This window comes from Pipistrellus kuhlii, unplaced genomic scaffold, assembly GCF_014108245.1.
Source record: "Pipistrellus kuhlii isolate mPipKuh1 unplaced genomic scaffold, mPipKuh1.p scaffold_m20_p_9, whole genome shotgun sequence".
Lineage (NCBI taxonomy): Eukaryota > Metazoa > Chordata > Mammalia > Chiroptera > Vespertilionidae > Pipistrellus > Pipistrellus kuhlii.
This window is the reverse complement of record NW_023425595.1, coordinates 35,062,625-35,088,406: the sequence shown is the minus strand read 5'-3', so window position 1 is coordinate 35,088,406 and position 25,782 is coordinate 35,062,625. Positions and strand designations below refer to the sequence as shown.

Below are 25,782 nucleotides of genomic sequence, written 5' to 3'. Positions count from 1 at the left end.
CAATACAGTCCTGTAGAAATGTATTTTTTCAAATGACATGATACATATGCAAAAAACACTTTGTAACTGTATATTGTACAAATGCGAAGGATCATCAGTTCTGAAGTTTTACTTTTCTATTACCTAAACTTGGTCTATTTATTCATTTGAATTTTTGAGCGTTTATTTGAGCCACACTGTCGACAACTGCCAGGAAGCAGAATCTCAATATTTGCGATAATGATCTGGAGAATGGTGTTTTTTCACTTTGTTTTATATATTACATCAAAGAGGAGACATATGTGGTTTACATGAAATCAATTGGTGATAGATTGGGAAGGCAGGAGAAAGCAAAGAGGGGGAGAGTAATATCTGGGAATGGATAAAAAGTAAGATAGACACATACTTTTTTTACTTAGGTGGGTACAGGATAGTTAACAGTCAATAATTAATCCTATATAATAAAAGCCTAATATGCAAATTGTCCCCTCAACCGGGGGAGTTCCACTGGGAGTTTGACTGCTCGCCATGCCTGTGCTGACCACCAGGGGGCGGCGCAGAACATAGCAGGCAATGGCAAACATTCTCGCTGGCTACCTGGGGGCAGGGGTGACTGGAACAAAGGTGCGGTGAGAATGCGGGGTGTCTGCTGAGCTCACTCTCACTCCCCCTGCTACCCTCCCTTAGGAAGCCAGGGCTTGCGTGCCAGGGAAGTCCCTGTGCTCAGGTGCCAGGTGCCCACGAGGAGCCCACCCAGCCTCTTTCGGGTGAGCCGGGCCACAGTCGTCTGGACTGCAGCTGCCGGGACAGTAGGGGCTGATCAGGCTCCCCATGGGTTTGCACAGGAGCCGGTCTGTGAGGCAGGCTGGGAGAGAGCTCACTGCCTGCTCGATTTCCATGTGGTGCTGCTGGGAGGCACAGAGACCCACACTGCGCCCTGGCCCATGGCATCCAGCTGCCATCACCGCATCTCAGCATGGGGACTCGGGCACCGTGACTGAGGCAAAGTGGGGAGCGAGGGGGTCTGGGGGCCCAGGTGCTGCTCAGGGCCCAGAGGTCAGCTGAGACCTGCCCTTCTATACCAGATGCTCATGCTTTGATCACTGGCCAGGCCTAGGGACTGCACCCGTGCATGAGTTTCATGCACTGGACCTCTAGTATAACAATAACAATGAAGGAATTTATGATCTCCAGTCCTGGCACCCAGGTGCATTTGGTTGTGCTCCGAGGGGTCTGGAAAAAAGGGAAGTTAGAAATTACTCTGACATTTCATAGGCATGTTATCTTAGATGCAAAAAGACAATACGCTCAGTTAAGGTAAAGACTGACCTTGTCAGGGAAAATACCGGCCTAGGACATGATTACCCACCATGACTGTTTTCAGTTAAAGATTTGTTTTCAGACCATCCTTTGTAGTTACTTTAGGCCTTTGAGTTTGCAAGACTGCCATGCAGACCTTCCCTGAGCTTGTCAGGTTACCATGTGGCCCCTTTTGTCCTCATATCCCTCTTTTGGTCATAAATCAAACCAATGGATGAACTGATGACCAACCTTTTGGGTGGATAATGGAGTCAGACAGTGTCTAGCACCTAACTTTAAAAGTGACCAAGTCAAACATCTAAATATTTTCCTCTTTAAAAAATAAAACCGTGACCAACAAAAAAATATTAAAGTAACCCTTCCTTTGTTTCTATCATTCAACTGATTTTTCACTGAACAGAAGTTTATTTTCACTACAATGAACTTTTAAAGGAAAATGCCAAAGCCTAATGAGGTTTCTTGAATACTCACACAAGGCAAGGCGGTAGAAACATAGACTGTTAAGCTAAAAGGAATTGTGAATATCATTTAAGCCAATCCTTTCCTTTTGCAGTTGGAGAAACTGAAGCCCAGAAAGGGAAAGTAAATTCTCGAGGACCACAGAGCTCAATGGCAAAGATATTGTTAGCCAGAGCTTCCCTTTCACAACCATGCTACTTTGCCCTTTACTCCAAGGTAAGAGGAAAACTGGTAAAAACACTTGAGAAGACAAAAGGAAAAGATTTTTTCCCTTTTTCAAAACTTAGCTTGGTGACCAAAGAACCTCCTGAGATTTGCTGACCTTGAATTATAAGATCTACTCCATATTAAATGACATCATTTCTTATATTAATATAAAAGCATTTTTCCATACATTGATAAAAGTAAAATGGCTGATATCCCAATATGACATTCCTGAATTCATTGTTTCAATAAAAAAGTGAAATTGTTTACACATGGCATGGAAATTTCACCTGTGATTCATACTGAAAAATATTAAATATCAAAAAACCATACTGAAATAACACTAAGTTATGTGTCCCTGAGCCAGTACATAGTCAATTGCCTGCCCCAGGTCCACAGTGGAAGGTGGGTGTTGAATTCTTTTCAGAGACCACAATGAAAATTTGTCTGCAAGCCTGATTTCAACCAAAAATGGAAAACGTGGGCATTTCAAGCCTCCAACCAGGCCTTAACTCTTCATTTGCTCAATTATTTTTTTTATCACAGAAACTTAGAAAGTTATAGTTTAAAGAGACACTGGAGATTATCTTCTCCTACTCTCCTCTTTTCATAATTTAAGAAAAAAAGAAACAGGAAAAAGAAAAAAAAAAGAAACTAAGACTCAATAAAACAAATGTCCTGCCCACATCACAAAATTGATAAAGTACAAAGCCAAGGCTAGAACCTAATAATAACTCCAAATTCTTTCTACCATGTCATCCTTTTAATTTTCAACATATGAGATCAGCCAACGAACATATATGTACGTATACATAGGCCACTGACACAGACAACAAAGTGGGAAAGTCCAGAGAGAGGGAGTGGGGGATGAAGGACAAAGGTGTGTGTGGGTAAATGGAGGACATCTGTAAGAGTGTTAACAATTGAATTAGAGAAAAGAAATTCACATGTGATACAAATATATTCATACCTATAATAATAAAAGTGTAATATGCTAATTAGACCGGACAGCTGAACAACCTTCTGGACGTCTTTCCCGACAAAGCCATGGTGGCGCGGGGCTGAGGCAGAGGCGGTTAGGGGCAATAAGACAGGCAGGCAGGTGAGCGGTTAGGGGTGATTAGGCAGGTAGGCAAGCAGTTAGGGTTATCAGACAGGCAGAGTGGTTAGGGGCAATCAGGCAGGCAGGCAGAGGTGGTTAGGAGTGATCAGACAGGCAGGTGAATAGTTAGGGGTGATCAGGTCGGCAGGCAGAGGGATTAGGGGAGATGAGGCAGGCAGGCAGAGTTGTTAGGGGTAATCAGACAGGCAGGCAGGCAGGCAAGTGGTTAAAAGCCAGAGGTCCCAGATTGCTAGAGGATGCAGATTAGGATGAGGGACCCCCTCCCTGCCCTCTGCATGCACAAATTTCGTGCACCAGGCCTATGGTTTAAAATAAAGTACAAGTACTGTTTAATAAATTGAAACTACTATAAAGCATATAATGAAAAAGCAACAGTTCACTGCTCTTCAGCAGCAACTACTTTTAACCGCTTCCTTTTCTCCATATCTCTGAGTAATACACTTACATTAATATTTCGTATTCTTCCAATTTTAGCTATCATCTACCATGTACTTACAATGAAATATAAGAAGTTAGCTCTCCCATATTACTCTTCTCTTAGACTACGTAACATTTTATCCCCTCACCCACACAATATCTACTTTTTATTAAAGAACACAAGGATTTAACTCTATTCTCCCAAATAATTTCTCTTTCTTCTCCTCTCAAGATATTCAAAACCAAAATTTTTTTTGTTAAATCAATATTTAGTGTTTATACCTTACTATACCTACAAAAATACTGGTCACTGCTGGGCTATGTAATATACTATTCCTTTTTTGTAGTTTTTGTTTGTTTTTCTTAAAGTGCTATTTGCCATTTCCCCCCACTTGTTAAGTACCTACCGTATTTTTCGGACCATAAGACACACCGGACCATAAGACGCACCAGTTTTTAGAGAAGGGAAATGAAGAAAAAAAGATTCTGAAACAAATAGTGTCCTAAAATATTTTATGTGCATTAAAACCCAACATCACAGTCATAAACACATGTAATCAACCCTGTAAAGTAAACAGCAGCATTTAGAACCATTTTGGAGCCGGGCAAGCACACAGAGACCACACAGAGCCGGGCAAGTAAAAAAACTTTTTTTTTAAAGTATATGTGTAGGCTATATTTGGACCATAAGACGCAGGGACTTTTCCCCCTCACTTCTGGGGGGGAAAAAGTGCGTCTTATGGTCCGAAAAATACGGTATCTTATTGATGGTACTACTTGTCGAGTACCTGTGAACCTATCAGAAGATCTTCCCCAAACTAGGACAAAACCTTAAAATCATTCTCAATCTGATTAAAACACCATATAACCTATCATGTTCATTTCCTCCCTTAGAGATATTTCCTGAAGCACCCCTCTCTCTACTTCAATCTGAACTGGCTGCTCTCCAGGCTTGTTCCATCTGAACTGGCTGCTCTCCAGTTATTTTCTTAGAACTTTCCTTCTCCATCACCTTGGACATTTTGCTTAATTCTCTTCTGTGTTGAAGCTGTTGTTTCCTACATCTCATGATTTCCTTCTTTATTTATAGCTTTGGTGGAGCATATCCTAGAACAGCTTTCTGGGAAAGGAATGCATAGGAGGTATCTTTTCTGACACCTTGAATATTTACTAGTAAAAAGACCTTTATTTCACTCTCACACTCAAATGATAGTTTGTCTGGGTATAGAATCCAAGGCTGAGAATAATTTCCTTCCTAATTTCTAACGTATTGCTTTACTGTCATTCCACTTTGCATATGGCAATTGAGAAACCTAGAGCCTTTCAAAGTTCTATGATTCTACTCCAAATGCTCTAAAAATTATAGGCTTTCACCACACATCTAAGGAGTTTGATACAAAACTATGGTTATGGGAGCACACACAATGTGAGTGAGGAAGAAACATCAGCCCATTCGGTTCTGTTTCTGGTTTTGCCCTCCTCTGATGTCAGAAGTGAAACCTGGCTGAGTCAAATCTTTATCAATTCACTTGAAAGGCAGGTCTGATGGAAGAGTGTACAAGGAGATACCTTTCTGGACACCTTGGGGGAAGTTTGTAAAAACAGAAAGGGTAGGATGGGGTTCCTTTTTGTACTATACTATGTCAGGTAGAGCTGATCATTATCAAATATGTTCCTTCAGGGGAGGAACAAATCTAAATCTGTATGAAGTAATTCTTTAACAAGTTAACACTCGAATTAGTAAAAAAAGGAAGGAAAAGAAGGAGCCAGGTCAAGGAGGAAAGGACAAGGATGAGAAGGAAAGGAGAGAAAGAATTTCATTTCCTAAGTTCCTACACACCCTAATCAATCATTAAACAAATATTTGTTTAGTGTACACTGGGTAAGCACTGTGATCAGTTTTCTATTTTTGGAATGATGTCTCTGGACTCACTGTTCTCACAATAGAAAGGGGTGGGAACCATTTTTCTGCCAAGAGCCATTTGGATATTTATAACATCATTCTCGAGCCATAAAAAATTATCAACTTAAAAGTTAGTCCTGGCTGGTTTGGCTCAGTGGATAGTGTCAGCCTGCAGTCTAAAGAGTCCCAGGTTCAATTCCGGTCCAGGCTCCATCCCCAGTAGGGGGCGTGCAGGAAGCAGCTGGTCAATGATTCTCTCTCATTGATGTTTCTATCTTTCTCTCTCCCTCTCCTTTCCTCTCCGAAACCAATAAAAATATATTTAAAAATAAATGGATAAATAAATAAATAAAATAAAATAAAATAAAATAAAATAAAAATGAGCCTGCTATATTTGGTCAAACATTTAATTAACACACCCATAATGCCTTGGCAGGGCCAGACCAAATGATTTTGTGGGCCTCACACAACCGTGTTCCCCACCCCTGCCATAGCATGTATATAACCTCGAGCAAGTTAAATAATCAGCTGGTGCCTTGCCTATAAAACAGGACCAACAATATTTGTCTCATAAGATTGTTGTAAGAGTTTAATTAGAACTTTTACAGAAAATGGAAACTCCCGAGGCCTGATTTTTAGAGGGAATTCATTAAAACAGTCAAGGGCCTAGAGGGCCTTAAGCGCCAAGCTCAAGAGTTGGAACTTTATCTTTGTTGTCAGCAGTAGGAATCGACTACAGGGTTTTAAGCAGGAGAGTGAAGGAGGAAGACAACTCCAGAGGCAACTGGAAAGGACAGGTTAAAAGACTGAAGTAGTCCTTTCTTTAAGAAATCTTACTGTGTGTTCCATTAAAACCTGCTCTTACCAACTGTCCTCAATGCCACACTTCCCTGAATGCAGCTCCTTCCGCTCTCACTTCTGATTGGGAAAAGCAGATGCCAAGAAACTTAGGCAAATAAAATATTTCTGTGGGTCTAACTGCCTCAAATTAGTCTCTGAAATAAACACCTTTTGTAACAACTTCCTACTGCACCCCCCAAAGAGTGTGAGCAGTTTTTAAGGGGAATTTTGGTTTCAATGAGCTTGAATTTCAGCTTTACTCTGATTGGTTTAGAACTCCATGGGGGCAATTAAAATTTTGTGCAACTATAGTAGGCTACTAGGTGAAAACTACACATAGACGATAGGTTAGTTGGGAAGTGGGGAGAAGCTATGATCAGTGGTTTCCCTGGAAAAATGAACAAATGCTACTGTCTACGAGCAAGAGAAAATCTCTGTACTAAAGTACCCAGAAGAGCTGGCTGTATAGTTACTGGAACACACAAAAAGAAAGAAAACAAGAGTAGACAGTACAGAAAACCGTAGTCATGTCAATAAAATCAACTATCTTCTGATTTCCTCTCCCACACCACCTTTCTGAATAAAAATAGAGTATTTTTCCAAAGCCTCATGCTGGTTCCATCCACAAAACACTATATATTCACTGTGAGTTTCACCAAATAGGACATATCAATTATGAAGTTAAAGAGCTTGTAGTTGAAATTAACTAGTTTATACAGCTTGATAAATGGTGCTCCATTGACTAGGTAAGACCGTCACATGCAGTTTCGGAGATCATATTTGAAAGTAAAGTGTGATTGTTCTTCTGAGAAATATATGCTGAATTCTTATACTCAGAGAGCATCTTCCTATTAAGCTAAAAGGCCTAATTTAATATCAAAGTGCTCAATTTTATCTTTATTTTATAAACACACAATTTTTCTAGGCCAGGAAAGACTCCGGGGGTTCAGAAATCATTTTGTCATTTAGGTTTTGGCAGGAGAAATTCAGTTTAGACAACACACACACACACACACACACACACACACACATATCCAAACTACACAAGGCCACTTATTGCGTGGCTTATTAGTTCCATATGGGGCTTGAGCTAAGCTGCATGATATGTTTAATACGAACCGTCTGTTACCGTGGGGGAATGTGGATTAATACAATGCTTCAATAAAGGATACTAAAAGATCAACACTTTCGTGATGGGATTACAATGAATTTGACTACAAAGAGAACTGTTCTCAAGGAACTAAAAGAATAAGAAATTAAAAATGCACATATGCATCAAAGACTTAACTTCACTGTTCTGGCTTATGTAGTTAAAAAATCTCTATAGGAGTAGTTACCAATATTTCAATTCATTTTTAAATGCTAAGGTTTCACTGACATAAAAAGAACTAGATTAAGAGCTCAAAAAACAGGCACCACCATGTCAAAAATAAAATCTGCCTTCCTAGAAAAAAATACAATTCTTTCAAAGATGTGGAAAAGCTACTTAAAGAATACTTAATATAAGCAATAATATTGTTTCTTATAGTAAGCTGATGCAATATTTACCTCTAAGGAAAAGTATAAGAACCTGATTATGAGCAAGAACAACCTAAATATTTTTTATCCCCATCTAAAGCCATGCCAGTTCTATTCCAAAATCGATATGTTATAAGGTAAACACTGGACACACCTGAGGCTTGCCATTCTGAGGTCTGAAAAGCCTAAAAGTCAAATTTAAAAGCTGTTAAGTCTAAGAAATGAAGAAGTTTCTTCCATTCCTCATCTCAATCATACCACCAACTATTCTTAGAATTTGGGATTCATATGAGAGCGAAATGGCACCTTTGACCTACGTCACTTACGTCACAAGGTAAGTGAGAGATTAAGTGGCCCATCTAAGGAACCTAGGAAACAGAATCTACATTTGCTGAGGTCTAACCACAGGCTCTTTTTCTGTATATCGTAAGTTGTGCTTTTGAGGTCAGGTTATATTTGAGTCAAACTTACCATTATTAAATACATTACATTAAAAACACTTCAATTAAAATGGACCTTTGCTTCAGAATGTTATGTTTGTCAGAAAACGACCAGAAGCACTATTAAACTGATGCATCTCTGGAGTCAGCATGATCTGTGTGGTCTCTATTACTGCCAATTTTTGTGAGTTTCGAAAGAGGGTCAGTCAAGCATATTGCCAATGGATAAGCAGAGCAGAACTGGAAATTTGTTCAAGTTAGGTAAATCATACCCCCAATAGCAACCGGAATCAGCTTTAAATAATGAAGATTGTCCAACTGTGTGGTTCAGTGGTTGAGCATCAACCTATGAACCAGGAGGTGACCTTTAGATTCCTGGTCAGGGCATATGCCTGGGTTCCAGGCTCAATCTCCAAAAGGGGGCATGCAGGAGGCAGAGGATCAATGATTCTCTCTCATCATTGGATGTTTCTATCTCTTTCCTCTCAGAAATCAATAAAAATTTTAAATAAATAAATAAAATAAATGACAAAAGTTATTTTCCCTTTAGCCTAAGGCTATGTGAGTGGACAAACATATAGTCCGGTCCATTAGAGCAGATATTCATCTGTCAGGTCTAGCAAGCTCAACCTCGGCTCCCTGCCTTCATGTTATTAGTTCTGTATACCCTGATTTATCCCAAACTACCTTTTATTGACCTTTAACCCAACCTGGACTTCTGATTCCCTTGGTAGCTAAACTTTGCTCTCTAAACTGATCAAACTCAGCATTTCTGCTTCTGCTTCACTTTTATGCAATCTTGATGAAAATAATTATATCAGATGAAGAAGATCACAGTCTAATAGGGCACAGACAGTTTTCTAGAATGTCTTATAAATGGAATCATGGAATAATTTGCCTCTAATGTCTGCCTTCTTTCATTTATATTTTTGAGATTCACTCATATTACTGCATGTATGAATAGTTCATTCCTTTTCATTGCTGAGTAGGATTCTACTGGATGAATATATCACAAATTGCATATATATGCCAGTTAATAAACATTTGGGTTGTTTCAAGTTTTGGCTATTATGAATTAAGGTGCTATAACACTTGATTTGCGCCTGTGTAGAGCACAGGGTTTTGTTTGGACTTGTATTTTTGTTCTTCTTGGAACAATACCTAGGAGTGGAATTTCTAGATTGAATGGTAGATATATATTTATTTTTTTAAATGCCTAACTCTTTTCAAAGTTGCTATACAATTTTGTATTCCCCCAGCAATGTGTGCTTCAGTTGTTCTGCATCACTTAAATCTGTTATCATAAATTTGATTGTACAAGGAATACAACAGAATCCATTCCGGTCTTTCCCCAGGAATGTACAGTGACCACAAATACCTGACATGACAATTGGAAAAAATTACTTAATTCAACAAATGATTACGGAAGAGCTTATATGTGTATGATGGTGGTGATAAGTGAAATTATAGGTATGTATATGAGGTTGTTTATAATAGGGGAAATAATTTAAATATATACTAGGCCTTCGGCCAGGTTCTATGGTAGAATGATAATTGTGTTGATGATAACAAAAAATAATTATATAGCTCATAATGTTTATTGAGTAGTTAAATTATGCCAGGCATTATGCTAAACATTTCACATTATATTATTTCACTTGGCCCTCACTGTAATTCTATTATAAACATTTGTGTTGTTTATATCTCCTTCCTCTCAGAAACTGAGACTTAGAGTTAATAAGTGGTAGAGCTTGAATCTGAAACCCTAGTGTGTCTGACTTAGCACTTTAAATTCCTACCACTTAATGATAATGGGAATATCAGTAGCAGCTATAGCTCTTCTCAATATGCAATCTGTGCCAGGCATGGAACTTAGCTGTTTGTTTATGTCATTTCACTTAATCTGCATAACAACCCCTTGAGGTATGTCATATAATTCTTTCTATGCACTTGAAGTTTAAAGGAGTTGCTTGAAATTTCACAGGTAAAAGGTTGAGGAACTGAGATTTGAATTTGAATTCAACTCTGATACTTTACATCCCAGTACAGTCTAAATATGGCTTACAAGTTGGTTAGAACAGATTGTTTTTTCATTCTTCCTTTAATTCCAATACTGAGAAAGAGACCCCTCAACTCTTGAAACACATTCCTTCTCTAGATATCAGACATTTGACATAGTTACATCTCCACTTTGTTGTTGTTCAGCTAAGTTATACATATTTAGTCTTTTTAAATCTTTGCTTGGAAATCAATCCCCACAGGCTCTTCATCATTCTTTATGTCTCTGAACTCCCTCCAGTTTCCCTTAAAGAATCTGGTAATGAGGTGCCCTGAAAGGAACACAGTTTTCCAGAATGCTCTTTTCTCTCATTAATGACTTTTTTCCTTAAAATATTAATTTTACTATAATATCAACTTCATGCCTTTTAAGTTTTCTGGTGAAATTCTTCTGACTTCACTTGAATTACATTAGAGTCCAAGCCCATGTTCCCACTGTTTAGTCTCTCTGGTTGATCATAAATAATTGTAGCTTCAAAAAAACCCAAAACATCCCCTCAAAACACAGTCCCATCCAACGGCAATGAACTGTTGAGCTCACATTGCTCCTCCAACTGGACAGACGCTCTTAAAATTTGGTCTGGGATAATTTTACTCATCTTTTGACCTCACAATTCATTTAACAAAAAGCAAACAATTCATTAGATATGTACGGAATACCTACAACAGGCAAGGTATGCAAGGAGTGATTGGAAATGATGACAAACTAACCCAGCCATGGGTGCCATCCTTCAGGAGGCTATCTCCTAACTGCATGGTAACTAAGTGGACCTAGAGGGAAAGTACAATCTTCTAGGAGAGTGTGAAGGGTGGGGTTAGTAGGCAGAGTTTTAAGATGGCTCTCATAGCCTTCATCCCTGTTGTTTTTCCTTTGATTATTTTATGTTTGGGGCAAAGGGAGATATCTTGATGGGCCTAATCTTAATCACATGAGCCCTTTAAAAACAAGAGTTTTCTCTGGTTGGCAGCAGAAGAGAACGTCGGAGATCTGAACTGTGAGATGGGCCTGAAGGGCCATTATTGGTCTGAAGATGGAGGGACCACGTAAAGAGGAATGCAGGAGGCCTTTGGGACCAAAGGTTGGCCCCTGGCTGCAAGCCAGCAAGCAAATGGGGACCTAAGACCTACAGCTGCAAGAAGCTGGATTCTGCCAATAATTTAAATAAGCTTGGAAGTAAATAATTCTCAAGAGCCTCCGGATAAGAACCCCTTGTGACTGACACCTTGATTTTGGCCTTGTAAGACCTGGAAGCAGAGAAACCGGATGAGCCCACCTAGATTTCTGACCTACAGAACTATGGGATAAAAATGGATGCTGTTCAAGCTGCTAAATTTATAGTAATTTGTTATGAAGCAATAGGAAACTAATACAGGTGGAAAAGATTACATCTACCTTTCACCTGAAGATATCTGGAATGAATTCATGAGGAAAATGTGGTCTGAGCAGTTCCTTGGTGAACAGATAATATATTTTTATTTTATTCTTATTTATTGACTTTAGAGAGAAAGAGGAAAAGGGAGAGGGAGAAAGAGAGAAACATTGATTTGTTGTTCCACTTGTTTATGTATTCATTGTTTGATTCCTGTATGTGCCCTGAATGGGGATTGAACCGATAATCTTGGCTTATGGGGATGATGCTGTAAGCAACTGAGCTATCCAGCCAGGATGGACAGATTACATTTGCTAAATCTACTACATGCCAGGTAAAATGGGGATAGCTTTACACAAGGGCCCAGAGGTTTTCAGTTAGCAAGTAATGTTCTGAACATTAAACACATGCTAGGGCATACTTCTCCAACGGCTAATCTGAGTGCTCAGGGGAAGGGGTACAGTCACTGAACAACCATCCCCAGCTTTATCTATTTTTGGGCATCTGAGTTTTGTTCTCCAGAGATTATGGTTCTCTAAAATATTCTGGAAGACTTTGTCAGGCTAAAAGTCAAATCTGGATGTTCAAGTTTATGGAAGACAAGACAGAAAAACTAAAAAAAGAAAAAGAAAAAAAAAAGTAAAAAAAAAGAGGAGTAACTAGTTCAGAGTAGGACAAAATCTTTGGTTGTTAAAACTAAGCACACAGCATTGAGTGACCTTGTTTATCAAACTGGGGAAGCACAACACATGTGAGCTAGCTAGCTATAGAAACTAGCTATGGGAACAATACCATGGCTGCGCCTTTCTGTTCTACCATCAGTCTTAAGTACAATAAAGAAGACAAGCAGCTGTAACCAGCTATTCATTCAGTCAATAGACATTGAACTCCTTCTATGTGGTAGGCCAGTGGTTGGCAAACTGCTGCTTGCCAGCCGAGGTTTGCCGCTCTGTTGACTGACTTTGCCAACCACTGTGCTAGGCCATGGACTGAAGTTACAAAATGAAGAAGAAGCAGTCCCTGCATTTGAAGTAATCCTAATAAAAAGATATTTTAAAATGAGAACCATAATTATATTAAAGAATAATGAGTGTCACATTAGAGGAAATGATAGAAACACAGAGGAGGGACCCTAACCAATCTAGGGGAGACACGGGCCTTTGGAAAGGAAGTGGTAACTGATCGGAGCCATGCAGCACAAGTTTGATTTCACGAGGTGGGAGGGTGGGGAAAGTTTTTCAAACAGAGGAAGCTGCATGTGCAAAAAGCCCAGAAGCAAGAGAGAAGTGGGAAACAGCAGTGTGAAATGGGAAAGACAAGGGATGAGACTAGAGTAATGCAGGGTCACCATGGGAGTGAGCAGCCTAGATAAGAAAACCTCAAGCAAAATTCCAGATTCTGAGTGTCCAAAGAAGTAATCAGAATGCCAGACAACAGTGACAGGTGAGATGGAGAGTTTAACAGTTAAATGGCCCAGAAGAAGAATGATGGTTTTATACAAAGGAAATTTAATGGTCTGGAGCACATGTGTCAAACACAAGGCCCGCGGGCCAAATCCGTCCCGCCAGGCCTTGCAATGTGGCCCGCACCGCGCTGTCATCACTGCACTCCGCTGCGTTTCCATCACAATGACAGTTTATGACTGTTCAGTAAACCATTCGGCCCACGATTTAGGCTGGATTTTAGATTTTGGCCCCTTCTCTGATTGAGTTCGACATCCCTAGTCTGGAGAAATGGGCAAACTACACATCCCTCCCTACACCTTCATTACTTTCTTGCTTGGGGGAGAGTCAGAGTACTAATTTCCATTGGAAAGGGTTACAGATTTCAGTTAAGATAAAGAGATAAAATAACGAGATATTCAACTATATTCTATAAAGCCAACATTCTCAAAACTGCCTGGTGCTGGCACAAGAACAGACATATAGACAAATGGAACAGAAGAGAGAACCCAGAAATTGACCGAAGCCATTATGCTCAATTAATATTTGACAAAGGAGGCAAGAGCATAGAATGGAGTCAAGACAGTCTCTTCAATAAATGGTGTTGGGAAAATTGAACAGATACATGCAAAAAAATAAAACTAGACCACCAACTTACACCAATCACAAAAATAAATTCAAAATGGATAAAGGACTTAAACATAAGATGGGAAACCATAAAATCTTAGAAGAATCCATAGTCAGTAAAATATCAGATCTATGTCGTAGCAGTATCTTTACTAATACAGCTCCTAGGACAATGGAAATTAAGAAGAAAATAAACAAAAGGGACTACATCAAAATAAAAAGCTTCTGCACATCAACAAAACAAGAAAGCCCACTGCATGGGAGAACATATTTGCCAATGTTATCTCAGATAAGGGTTTACTCTCCAAAATTTATAGGGAACTAATGCAACTTAACAAATGGGAGATAAACAATCCAATCAAAAAATGAGCAAAGGACCTAAATAGACACTTTTTAAAAGAGGACATACAGAAGGCCAAGAGACATATGAAAAGATGCTCAAAGTCACTAATCATCTGAGAGATGCAAATCAAAATGACAATGAGGTACCAACTCACACCTGTCAGAATGGCTATCATCAACAAATCAACAAATGACAAGTGCTGGTGAGAATGCAGAGAAAAGGTGGGAGTGCAGACTGGTGCAGCCATTGTGGAGAACAGTATGGAGTTTCCTCAAAAAAATTAAAAATGGAACTCCCATTTGACCCAGTCATCCCACTTCTGGGAATATATCCCAAGAAATCAGAAACACCAACCAGAAAGGATATATGCACCCCTATGTTCATAGCAGCACAATTTACAACAGCTAAGATTTGGAAACAACCTAAGGGCCCAGCAGCAGATGAGTGGATTAAAAAACAGTGGTACATCTACACAATGGAATACTATGCTGCTATAAAAAAGGGACTTTTACCATTTGCAATAGCATGGATAGACCTGGAGAGCATCATGCTAAGCAAAATAAACCAGTCAGAGAAAGATATATATCACATGATCTCACTCATTTGTGGAATATAATGAACAACATAAACTGATGAGCAAAAGTAGGTCCAGAGACAGAGCAGCATCGAACAGACCAGTGTCCAACCTCAGAGGGAAGGCAGGACAGTGAGGGGCAAAGGGGTGGGGGGATGGGGGGTAAGGGCATGTACTGGGGTGGTGGGAATGGCTGGGGAGAGGTCAATGGGTGAAAAAAGAGACATATGTAATAAACAATAAATTTTTAAAAATAAAGAAAAAAAGAATGCAAAAAAGAATAGTCACAGACATCAGGTAAGAGAAAGAGAAAGCAAGAGAGAGAGAGAGAAGGATGGGGAGAGAGAGAGAGAGAGAGAGAGACAGAGAGAGAGAGAGAGAGAGAGAGAGAGAGAGAGAATTTTATGTCTATTAGAGGCTGCAAGGGTCTCCCAAGCCTTACATCAACATGTCTGGAGGCTCCAGCTTAGTGAAGATGCCCTTGACTTCTATGGAGCTGAACCAAAGTCTTCATTTACTTTTATATGTTTTTACTGATTTCAGAAAGAGAAGAAAGGAGAGAGACAGAGATAGAAACATTGATGAGAAAGGAACAAACATCAATGATTGGCTGCCTCCTGCCTGCCCCCTACTGGGGACTGACTCTGCAACATGGGCATGTGCCCTGACCAGGAATTGAAGCATGACCTCCTGGTTCATAGGTCAACACTCAACCACTGAACCACATAGCTGGGCCCAAAGTCTTCATTTAGATGAAGCCTGCCTGTGATCAGCAGGACCGTGAAGTCCCTGGTTAAGTCACTATCAGGAGCCTGTTCTGGTGAAAGCTTCCAGAGGTCTCTAAGTAGCTGAAACTGTTCACCTAGGAAAGGCATAGTTAATCAAGGCCCCAGTTCCTGAAACACGATGCTCTGGGCACAAGGTTTACACTTAGATGACGGCAGGAGCCCAGGCAGGACAGAATCATACAGGAGGAGAGCATAACCTTCAAAGACACTTGGTTTTCACGAAACAGACCAATTTTCTACAGCGTCCTGGACAACCACGTACACCTCTTGATGACCAGATACTTCATTCATCCCCGGCTTTCAATTCCATTGTTGGGCAGACCTAGCTGTTAAATAATATTTCGTATGTGAGCTAAAAACTTCCTCTGATTTCTATTTGTATTAATTAAATCCATCAGCAAGGCTTATTTATTTATTTATTTATTTATTTTTACTCATTCTTTCCCCTGACAGCCTTCCAAACAGGAAAACAATTACCTCCTTTCCTTGGAAATATTCTTTACTTATGTTTTGGACTAGTCTAGAATATATATTTAACATACACTTTTTCAGTTTTATCAATATTTTCCATTACAATCTCTATCAGGCCAAGTTGTTTGAAAGCCAGATGAAGTAAGCTTCGTCGGAGAAGGGCTGCTTGGTTCCCAGCGGATCTTTGTTTTGTCTGTCTCAATGAGTGCTCTGATATGTGAGAACACCAACTTTTCCTCTTTGCTAAGGTGCCCCATGTAAACCCTCCCCAGCCTCACTCCCTTTATGCTGGCTCCCTTCCATGCACTCTACAGCGCAGACATTCAGGAAGACTTGCCGTTCCTTACATAAGCCTCACACTTCAGTTATTTGACACAGCTATGACTCTGGCATGCTTTTCCTTCTGGAAGATCTCCCCCAGTCATTTCCCTTTCTGGCTTTTTCTATTAAAAATATCACATTAAAAGCTTTCCCTGAATGAACTGTAAGGAAAATGATAGCACTTAATGATCGGCTTCGATGTACCAAGCTCTTTGCCATGTTCTTTAATACTGTATCTTATTTGAAGTTTATAAACTCTCAAAAGTATTACCATCTTTGCCACACAGATGAAGAAATAGGTGCAGAGGGTTAAGTGATTTCTAAAGGTTACACAACTAATACAACAAAGCTCTGGTCTATCTGACTGAAAGTCCATGAATATCAAATGCTGCTGCTCCTGAGACACATTTATTATGGATAAACAGCAGAGAGAGACATATCAACCTTTCAACTCCCCTCCTCCCTTCACAAACAGTCTGACTGTAGGAGCTATCTCAGCAGGTAATATATTAGGTCTAGTAATAATTAATGTCGTTTTCTAATACTTTTAAAAATTGAATTTATTTAAACAATACAACAAAATTTAATCAACAATATAGTTGCCATTGTTTTCTACTACTTGTGCCCAATGCTCAGGAAGCATTTAATCCCTCTGTTGTAAAATTCTTGTGATTTTGATGCGAAAAATTCGGTCAATGCATTTTTGAGGCATTCTTCATTATTAAATTTTTTTCCAAGAAGAAAGTTTTGCAAAGAACGAAACAAATGGTAATTGGAAGGGGCAATATCAGGAGAATATGCAGGTTGAGGGAGAACTTCCCATTCCAACTGGAGCAGTTTTTCAGCAGTGATTCTTGCAGTATGCGGTCGTGCATTAATGTGGTGAAGAATTACGCCCTTCCGATTAATCAGCGCGGGTTCTTTTTCTCTTAAAGCTTGGGCTAACCTTTCCAATTGGGCACTATACACTGCACTTGTAATGGTTTGGTTAGATGGTAAAAGTTCATAATGAAGAATTCCTTTAAAATTCCACCAAACACACAACATCACTTTTTTCGCATGCAAGTCAGGTTTTGGCGTGGGCTGTGGAGCCTCATTTTTGTCCAACCATTGAGGCCGCCTTTTCAAATTAACATACAGCACCCATTTTTTATTTCCGGTAACAATTTGCTCTAAAAACAGCAAACGGTTTTGACGAGAGAGGAGCGAACTGCAAATTGTGACTCTTTGATTACGGTTGTTGTCGGTCAACTCATGAGGAACCCATTTTCCAAACTTTTGGACTTTGCCAAGTGCACGCAATTGATTGGAAATTGTTTTTTGTGAACAATTTAAAGTTGTCGCAAGCTCTTGTTGGGTAATTTGAGGATTTTGCACCAAAAGAGCTTGAAGAGCTTCTTGATCAAAATTGGACACACGGCCTCGACCACTCTTGTCATCTAACGAAAAATTTCCCTCGCGAAATTTCTCAAACCAACGCTGGCATTTTCTGGCACTAACTGCAGCTTGATCAAGAGCACTACAGATGTTTTTTGCAGCCTCACTTGCTTTGCTTCCTAATTGGAACTCGTAAAGCATGCAGTGCCGAATATGCTCTTCATCTGCCATCTTCTTAGCCCTAGTTTTGCAACAAAAACCAAACCAAACACTAACTTTTTCAAGCAAAACTTGTTAATTGCACTTCACACGTTCTGTAGATACCACGTGTTTGAAGGTTATGTCAATACAAGTCAACGCCAAGCAAGATTTTAAACGAATGTTAAAAAACGACATTAATTATTACTAGACCCGATATTCTTCATCAATTCATTTTAAGAAGAAGCACAATGAATACTAATATCTATTAGGAAGACTGGAAGAAGTGTTAGAAATTAGAGAAGTCTCTGATCTTTAAATTCTGGGACTCCTTGATCTTCAATTGTTGAGCAAGAAATGACAAATATGTAGAAAGCCCGACTGATTTTGGGACAGCCACCGTTTGCATTTGGATCTCATTCTTCTACTGTTGCAAATGCAACAAAATCAGGCTGAATTTGGTTAAAATAAAGAGAATATTCTAAAGTCCACTGTTTTCTTATACATTTTTAAAACCTTCCTACATTAAAAAAATTCTTGTGGGTTTGGGTGGCAGGTTGAACATGTACATTTACTTCTGTAATCTGAAACTCCAATGACATGCCAGTGATGGGATTTTCTATCTTCATGTTTCCACTCTTTTTTATGAGAAGATGGTAATGTTTAAATTGTTGTTCCCATATGCACTGTGCTTATATATAAATAAAATGAAGACAGAAGATAGGAGATGATGTAATAACAACAAAATTTTGGAATCTGAAAAGTAAACGAACAAGTGGTCACTAACTTAGCAGACTTTAAAAAGCTGAGTTCTAAGCCAGAAGACAGGAGTTAAGAGCCAATCTGAGCTATCCTTCAATTACTCCCTGAAAGCTCGGGAACTGGTGACTTCATGCACTTCTTTTTTAAGAAAAAAATATTTTTATTGATTTCAGATAGGAAGGGGGAGGGAGAGAGATATAGAAACATCAGTGATGAAAGAGAATCATTGATCGACTGTTTCCTGCATACTCCACATTGAGATCGAGCTCTCAACCCAGGCATATATCCTGACTGGGAGTCTAACTGTGACCTCTAGATCATAGGTCAACACTCAACCACCGAGCCATGCTGGCTGGGCCTTCATGCAGTTCTTGAAGTGGCAATAAAGTTGGGTTAAGAAAAGGCAGATGATTTGAAATCTATAAGACAATTCTATCTCTAGATTCCCTCCCAACTCTAAAGAACCGGGCAACAGACCCTCTCATATCCAGGTACATAAATTAGAGTTTTACTCTGGAGAGGTGAATATCAGCACAATTAAGGGCAAAGTCAATGTACTGAAAACAGGTGATTAAGTAAACGTATGCATATTAAATCGGAGACCTCCGGTGTTTTCCCCCACTCCACTTCCAGAATACAGGCAGATACGAAAAGATCCTGACAAGTACAAGAGGAAAGACCTAAGCAGAATGACATTAGGTGTTCCCCAATGAAAAGAGCTCAACCAAAGTACCCTACAGTGAACCCCACAATTGACAGCCTCTATCCACATACTAAGAGCTCCTAATGCTTTCTAGTCCTCTCCTCTGAAAAATAATTACACAATTAACTATCACCAAACTTCCAAGAAAAGACTAGTGCAAATGATGCATCAAGATCAAAACAAAAACAATGAAAATTTTAAATCACTAATATGTTCAGAGAAAAGATACTATACACATAAAACAACAGATGCTATTCAGAGAAAAAGAGCTCTTAGAAATTTAAAATATGAAAGGAATATATAAAAAATAAAATAAAGGGCAAGGAGACAAAGTTAAGGGAGGTAGAACAAAACAGACAGAGAGGAAAAAAGAAGAGAAGAGATAAGAACATTTGAAAGTGCAGGAAATCAAACATTTACACAATAAGAGTCCAGAAAAAGAGATCAGAGGAAATAATCAATGAAATAATTCAGGGGGAAAAAAATCCCTGTACTTTATTATCTTACTTTTCAGACTGAAAAGATCCACTGAGTACCAAGCACAATAGATAAAAACAAACCCACAGAAATGACCATTAGTCTGACATTCCAAAAATACTGGGGACAAAAAAAGCTCCTACTGATTTCCAGAAAGAAAACAAAACAAAGCAAGCAAAATAAGCAAATAAATAAAAAGTGGGCATCAAATATTTTTAGGTTTCTCAAAAGTTATATTGAACACTAAAACATAATTGAGCAATGACCTACAAAATTCTTAAAGAAAATTATTTCCAGCCTAAAATTCCATATCCAGCCAAAGAAAAATATAAACATTTTCAGATTTACAAAGTCATTGAAATTTACTCCATATACTCTCTCCTAGGAAACTATAAGAAGATGTGTTCCAATAAGAAAGTAAACTGAGAAAGAGGAAGACCTGGGATCCATCCAGGAAACTGATTTCAACATATGTGATGCGAGTCCCTGGGATTATGATAAAAGCACAGAGAGCGATCATACAGATTGGAGCAGGTCAGAAGGTTCAAGGACAGATTTCTTCGAAAGATGAAATTGGACACCTAATGTGTAACTGAATGTATCTCTGACACAGCTGATCATCTTGAGAGATTTACATAACTGGAAGAGTTTGGGTAGAACTAGTTATAAAAACACTGAAAACTAACCAAGTATAAAAATAAGAGAATCATAAACTCCAAAGAACACAAAATCCATTAGGCAGGAAAAAAGTAATCATAGTATACCACATGGCTTATCTAAGTGGGATATACATAGATGTAGTAAATTTAAAGGCTAACCTATATTGTTAGGTTATATATAGGTTACCAATAACATATATTGGTAGAAAGGAGGATCAGAAAGGGAATATGAATGTAGTAAAGAGGTGGTAAAAGGGAGCTAAATTCTCATCTTTTACTGAAGGAATTGGTGATAATCCTAAAACAAAACCCAGTCCCAGATAGGTGGCTCAGTTGGTTGCAGCATCATCTCATACACCAAAAGGTAGTGGGTTCAATTTCTGGTCAGGGCACACACCTATGTTGCAGGCTCTATGCCTGGTCAGGGAGTGTCAGGGAGAAAACCGGTCAATGTTTCAATGTCACATTAATGCTTCTCTCTCTCTCTCAAAATCAATAAAAACATATCCTTGGGAGAGGATTGAAAAAAACACACCCTATTGGCAGCAATATCATCAAGTTATTTAGTAATCTGGAGGCAAATACTAAGAGAATCTGTTTAAATTGTTGAAATGTTTGCCTTTGGAGAACAAGGAGAATATTATTTTTCACAATAAGCCTTAAGGAACGATTTGACTCTTTAAAACTAACTATATATAATTTTAATAAAAACAAACCAACAAACATTGTCTTGGCTGGTGTCGCTAGATGGTTAGAACATCAGCCCATGCACCAAAGGGCTGTGGGTTCAATTCTTTATCACAGACATGTACCTGGGTTGCAGGTTCAATCCTGTGCCCTGGTCAGGGCACATGTGGAAGGCAACCAATGGATATGTCTCTCTCATATCGATGTTTCTCTCTCATTCACTCTCTCCCTCCCTTCCATTCTCCCTAAAAATAAGTGGAAAAATATCCTCTAGTGAGAGTAAATATTTAGTCTTAATAGGCCAGAGCTATAGAATTAAGTTATCTTAAGATACAATCTCTTCCTCCCCTCCACATTTGGATCTTCAAGTGGCATCCTGTCATGCATCTTTGTTGAATTGGTAACAATCTCTTTTATACTGCCATTATAAATACACACAAAGCCAGTAATTTACTACTGCATCTAGAATAATTAAAATTGTCAGTGAAAGACAAACTATTAGAAAATGGCAATAACACTTTGAAATCATTTGTCAGCTCTCCGTTGACTAGAAGAAAAAAGGCACTCAAGATCTTATAACATCTTATTACCAAAGGCATATATCTTGGGGAAAATGCTCACTTACTGTGTAAAATCTTAGTCCACTTCTCAAAGCCCTGTATTATCTTCCCAGACCCATGCACAGCCAAGCACATTTATGAGGTAAGACAGTAATTTCATCCGATACAAATGTACATTCCCCACCCCACCCCCTCCTTTCAAATGGCAGGCTACTCCTTCCAGGGTTGAATTCTTGTCCTTAGTCCAAGTATGAAGGTCACTGTTCTATCTTCCATGCACAAAACTTTTCTGAGTCCATTTTATGTGCTAGGCACTGTATTAGGATAAAGAAATGAGTAAGCTTCTACCTTTGGCCCTTAAAGAGCTTATATGCTTAGGACATATACACATAACAAATAATAACAGAAGTATAAGAATATTGACATGTTTGATTGCTTGTTTTTTTAAAAAAAGTTCAGCAGGAAGAACAGAAGATGCATAATAACTTTGTTCAGGAGGGTAAAGACAGACTTCACAGAGAAGATGGCCTGGCTGAATAGGGGAGGACAAACTGGAGTTAGATACCGATGGCAGGGATGGTTTCAGGCAAAGGGAGCATAAAAGCAAAAGCAGGTGGGCCTCACCTCAGTGAAGTAGTTCAGCTTTCCTGGCTTAAAGGGCCAGTGGCAGGGGTTTTGGGGTTAATGGCAGCAGGAGGTGAGGCTGAAAGGGAGGAAGAAGATAGATCCTGTGAAGCCTCTGCCACGCTAGTTCTTCTTTTTCTTGAGGGGGGAGGGTTGTGGGAAGATAGCCTACGGAAAATATCATGAAGGTTTTCGGCAGGGTTTGATATGAAGAGATTTGCAAGGTTCTCCTCTCCCCTTGTTTTTGCTCATTATAAGCGTACTTACTTGAATGCCAAGAATCTGAGCAGAGACTCTATCCTGGAGGCAATGAAGAATCTTAACAAAAATCAGCCAATGGAAAAACCACAAGGACATTATAATGGTGTGGCCAATGCTATTGCTGGCCTATAAATTTTTACAAATACCAAGTAATATCAGGGTTCACAGGGTAGTCCTGGACTGAACCAGTTTCATTGTAGTGACCCTGGGTAAGTTACTAACCCTCTTTACTCGGTTCTAAAACGGGAATAGGAAAGAATTTATTCTGGCTACCTTAAGGAATGTTGTAAGCATCAAATAAAATAATGTACATAAAAATCTTTTGGCACCTCATATTAGGACTCCTTTCTCTCCCCCTCCCCCCCAACCCATGGCAACCACCACACTGCTGTTTGTGTTCCTAAGTTCCAGTTTTATATCCCACATATGAGTGAAATTGTATGGTTCTTAGCTTTTTTTGACTGACTTATTTCACTTAGCATAATGTTCTTAAGATCCATCTATGTTGCTGTAAATGACGCTATTTCATCTTTTCTTAGGGCTGAGTAGTATTCCATTGTGTATATGTACCACCTCTTCTTTAGCCAGTCTTCTATTGCAGGACACTTTGGTTGTTTCCATGTCTTGGCCTCTGTGAAAAACGCTTGGCTTTGGGTGATGGACACATGGTGCTATATACAGATTTTGTAACTTAGAAATCCACACATGAAACCTATGTGTTCATGTTGACCAGTGTCACCCAATAAACTTTAATGTAAAAAATCTTTTGGTAAAGTATCTTGACCCTTCATTTATAAACTGTATGACTCTGGGCAAGCTGTTCAATTTTTCTGAGCTTCCAAAGTCCTCATTTGTAAAGTGGGGATAATTCCATCTATCTTACAGGGTGCTATGCCTGGCAAACAGTATTTGTGATAGTATCTTAGTCATTTACATTGGCTTATGGAATATCAAGTGGTCAATCATGCAGTTAATAAGTATTCACAGAGGACATGAAGTATACAGAGTCCTGATTAGTCAGAACTCATAGGAAAACCAAGAAAAATTAGATCAAAGTTTAAGACTACTACTATGCTGCTCATCAGGTCAATGTAAGAAAACATCAGCCAGTATCTATAAGCTTAAAGATTTCTCCAGAATCTCATGTAGGAATTAACCAAGAATATGTTTAATTTTCTCACTGGCATTGTTTTTTTAAAAGAAATAAGACCTGCCAATCCTCATTTATTTCTCCGTCTTTTGATCTCAACTTTTCTCTTTCATTTTTAAAATTTATTTATTTTTTAATATATATTTTATTGATTTTACACAGAGAGGAATTGAAAGGGACAGAGAGTTAGAAACATTGATGAGAGAGAAACATCGACCAGCTGCCTCTTGCACACCCCCCACTGGGGATGTGCCCGCAACCAAGGAACATACCCCTGACCGAAACCGAACCCAGGACCCTTCAGTCTGCAGGCCGATGCTCTATCCACTGAGCCAAACTGGTCCCAGCTTTTTAAATTTATTTTTTATTGATTAAGGTATTACATGTGTCCCTATCCCCTCAACGGCCCCCCACTCTCATTGGCATTTCTATGTATCCACACACATTCACAAACATGTGTATGTGCATTGTATGTATGCGTGAAGAAACACGAGGACTCACTAAGGAAAAATAAATCTCTCACACTTGAAAATTAAGGAACTGCATAGGCAGCAAATCTCTGAGTGAGGGTGATGCAGTGGGTTATACAAGCCAATAATTTATGTTAAGGTTTCACAAAATGTTAGACACTAGGAAAGGAACCAAAATAAGTCAAAGTACATCAATAAAAAGGTATGACTAGCTGTGCAGATTGGACTGGGATGCTATTTCTTGCTATAAACACAAATGGCTAGAATATGGATGGCTAACTGAACAGTACAATAATAAAAACAAAGCATGTTATAATAGCTGCTGCTAGATCCACAACCTTGGGGATCAATGAAATAATGCCTGCTGCCATATATACAATCTCGGGGGTTTTATTTTTTATTTTTTGGAAAAATAAGTTCAGATCATTTCTACACTAGCAATTTGTCTGCCTAGATTTTGTTAAGTCTGGTATGGTTACGATAAAATATAATCCTTTATATTAAATCACTTATGACCTTGGTAAAGTATTACTTTATATTAACTGACTCTTGGGATGCTTTAATTTTATGAAACATGCACTTTTAGTTTTTAAAAGTATGAGAGCAAAGCTAGATATTCCTAGTCTACTACATCATGTTAACAAGCCAGCCAGATCTGGGAATACATAGGAAAATATACATCAAATCTCCATCTAATTAGTTCAAATAGGAAAGGATACTCACAATTAAAAATATATAACCTACATTTTAAATCCTTAAAACACACAAGACTCAGGTCTGATTGGCTTCCTGGATTTGTTTCTCCCTGCCCAAGGTTATTCCTTGGGAAAAGTTTATCAAACAAAGTGCAAAATGGTGGGAAAATCCAACACCCACGTTGGGGCAGAAGTTCGCAGCTTTACAGATGTGTGATGACAAGAATTCCTGGCATGCATGGTGAAAGGAACTAAAGAAAGATTCTAGCTCATGGATTAAGCTGGGACATTCACAGTTGAAAAATATGTCATATAGTCCCATTAAGCTCATATTTTAAATTACAAATACATAACTAGGAGATAAGTCACCTTTGTATCACTTATTTAAAAGAGATTAATTTCCTCTGAGACAGTCTCCTATCTGCTTACTGAGGGAGTGGGACTTCAAATAGCAGAGGGAGAGTGTTGTTTTTAAAAAAATATATTTTATTGATTTTTTACAGAGAGGAAAGGAGAAGGATAGAGAGCTAGAAACATGGATGAGAGAGAAACATTGACCAGCTGCCTCCTGCACATCCCCTACCGGGGATGTGCCCGCAACCAATGTACATGCCCTTGACCGGAATTGAACCTGGGACCTTTAGGTCCACAGGCCGATGCTCTATCCACTGAGCCAAACCGGTTTCGGCGGGAAAGTGGGTTTTGGTGGGGTTCAGGAAGGCTGATAGCACCAGGCACCAGCAGCCACGTGGTATCTGACAGGTTGTGGAAGCTCAATAAAAATATGCAAATAATAAATTGGGAAAAGGACACACAGTAAAGGACCTGGAATGATGACAATGACAAACCTGCCTGCTTTGAGTTTGGATCACAGACCCTGAAGCTGACAAATGCTAAAGGCACCATGGACTTCCACTGACATAAGTAACAGGTTGGGCCACTGCCCTGCTTGGAGTGGTTTC

The 25,782-nt window shown here is 39.0% G+C and overlaps 1 protein-coding gene across 5 annotated transcripts in view; it reads right to left on the bottom strand.

The window, feature by feature from the left end:
• The window catches only part of UVRAG (UV radiation resistance associated), a 261,973-nt gene that overhangs the window by 40,587 nt on the left and 195,604 nt on the right, over positions 1-25,782 (bottom strand). The gene's annotated exons all lie outside the window — the stretch shown is intronic.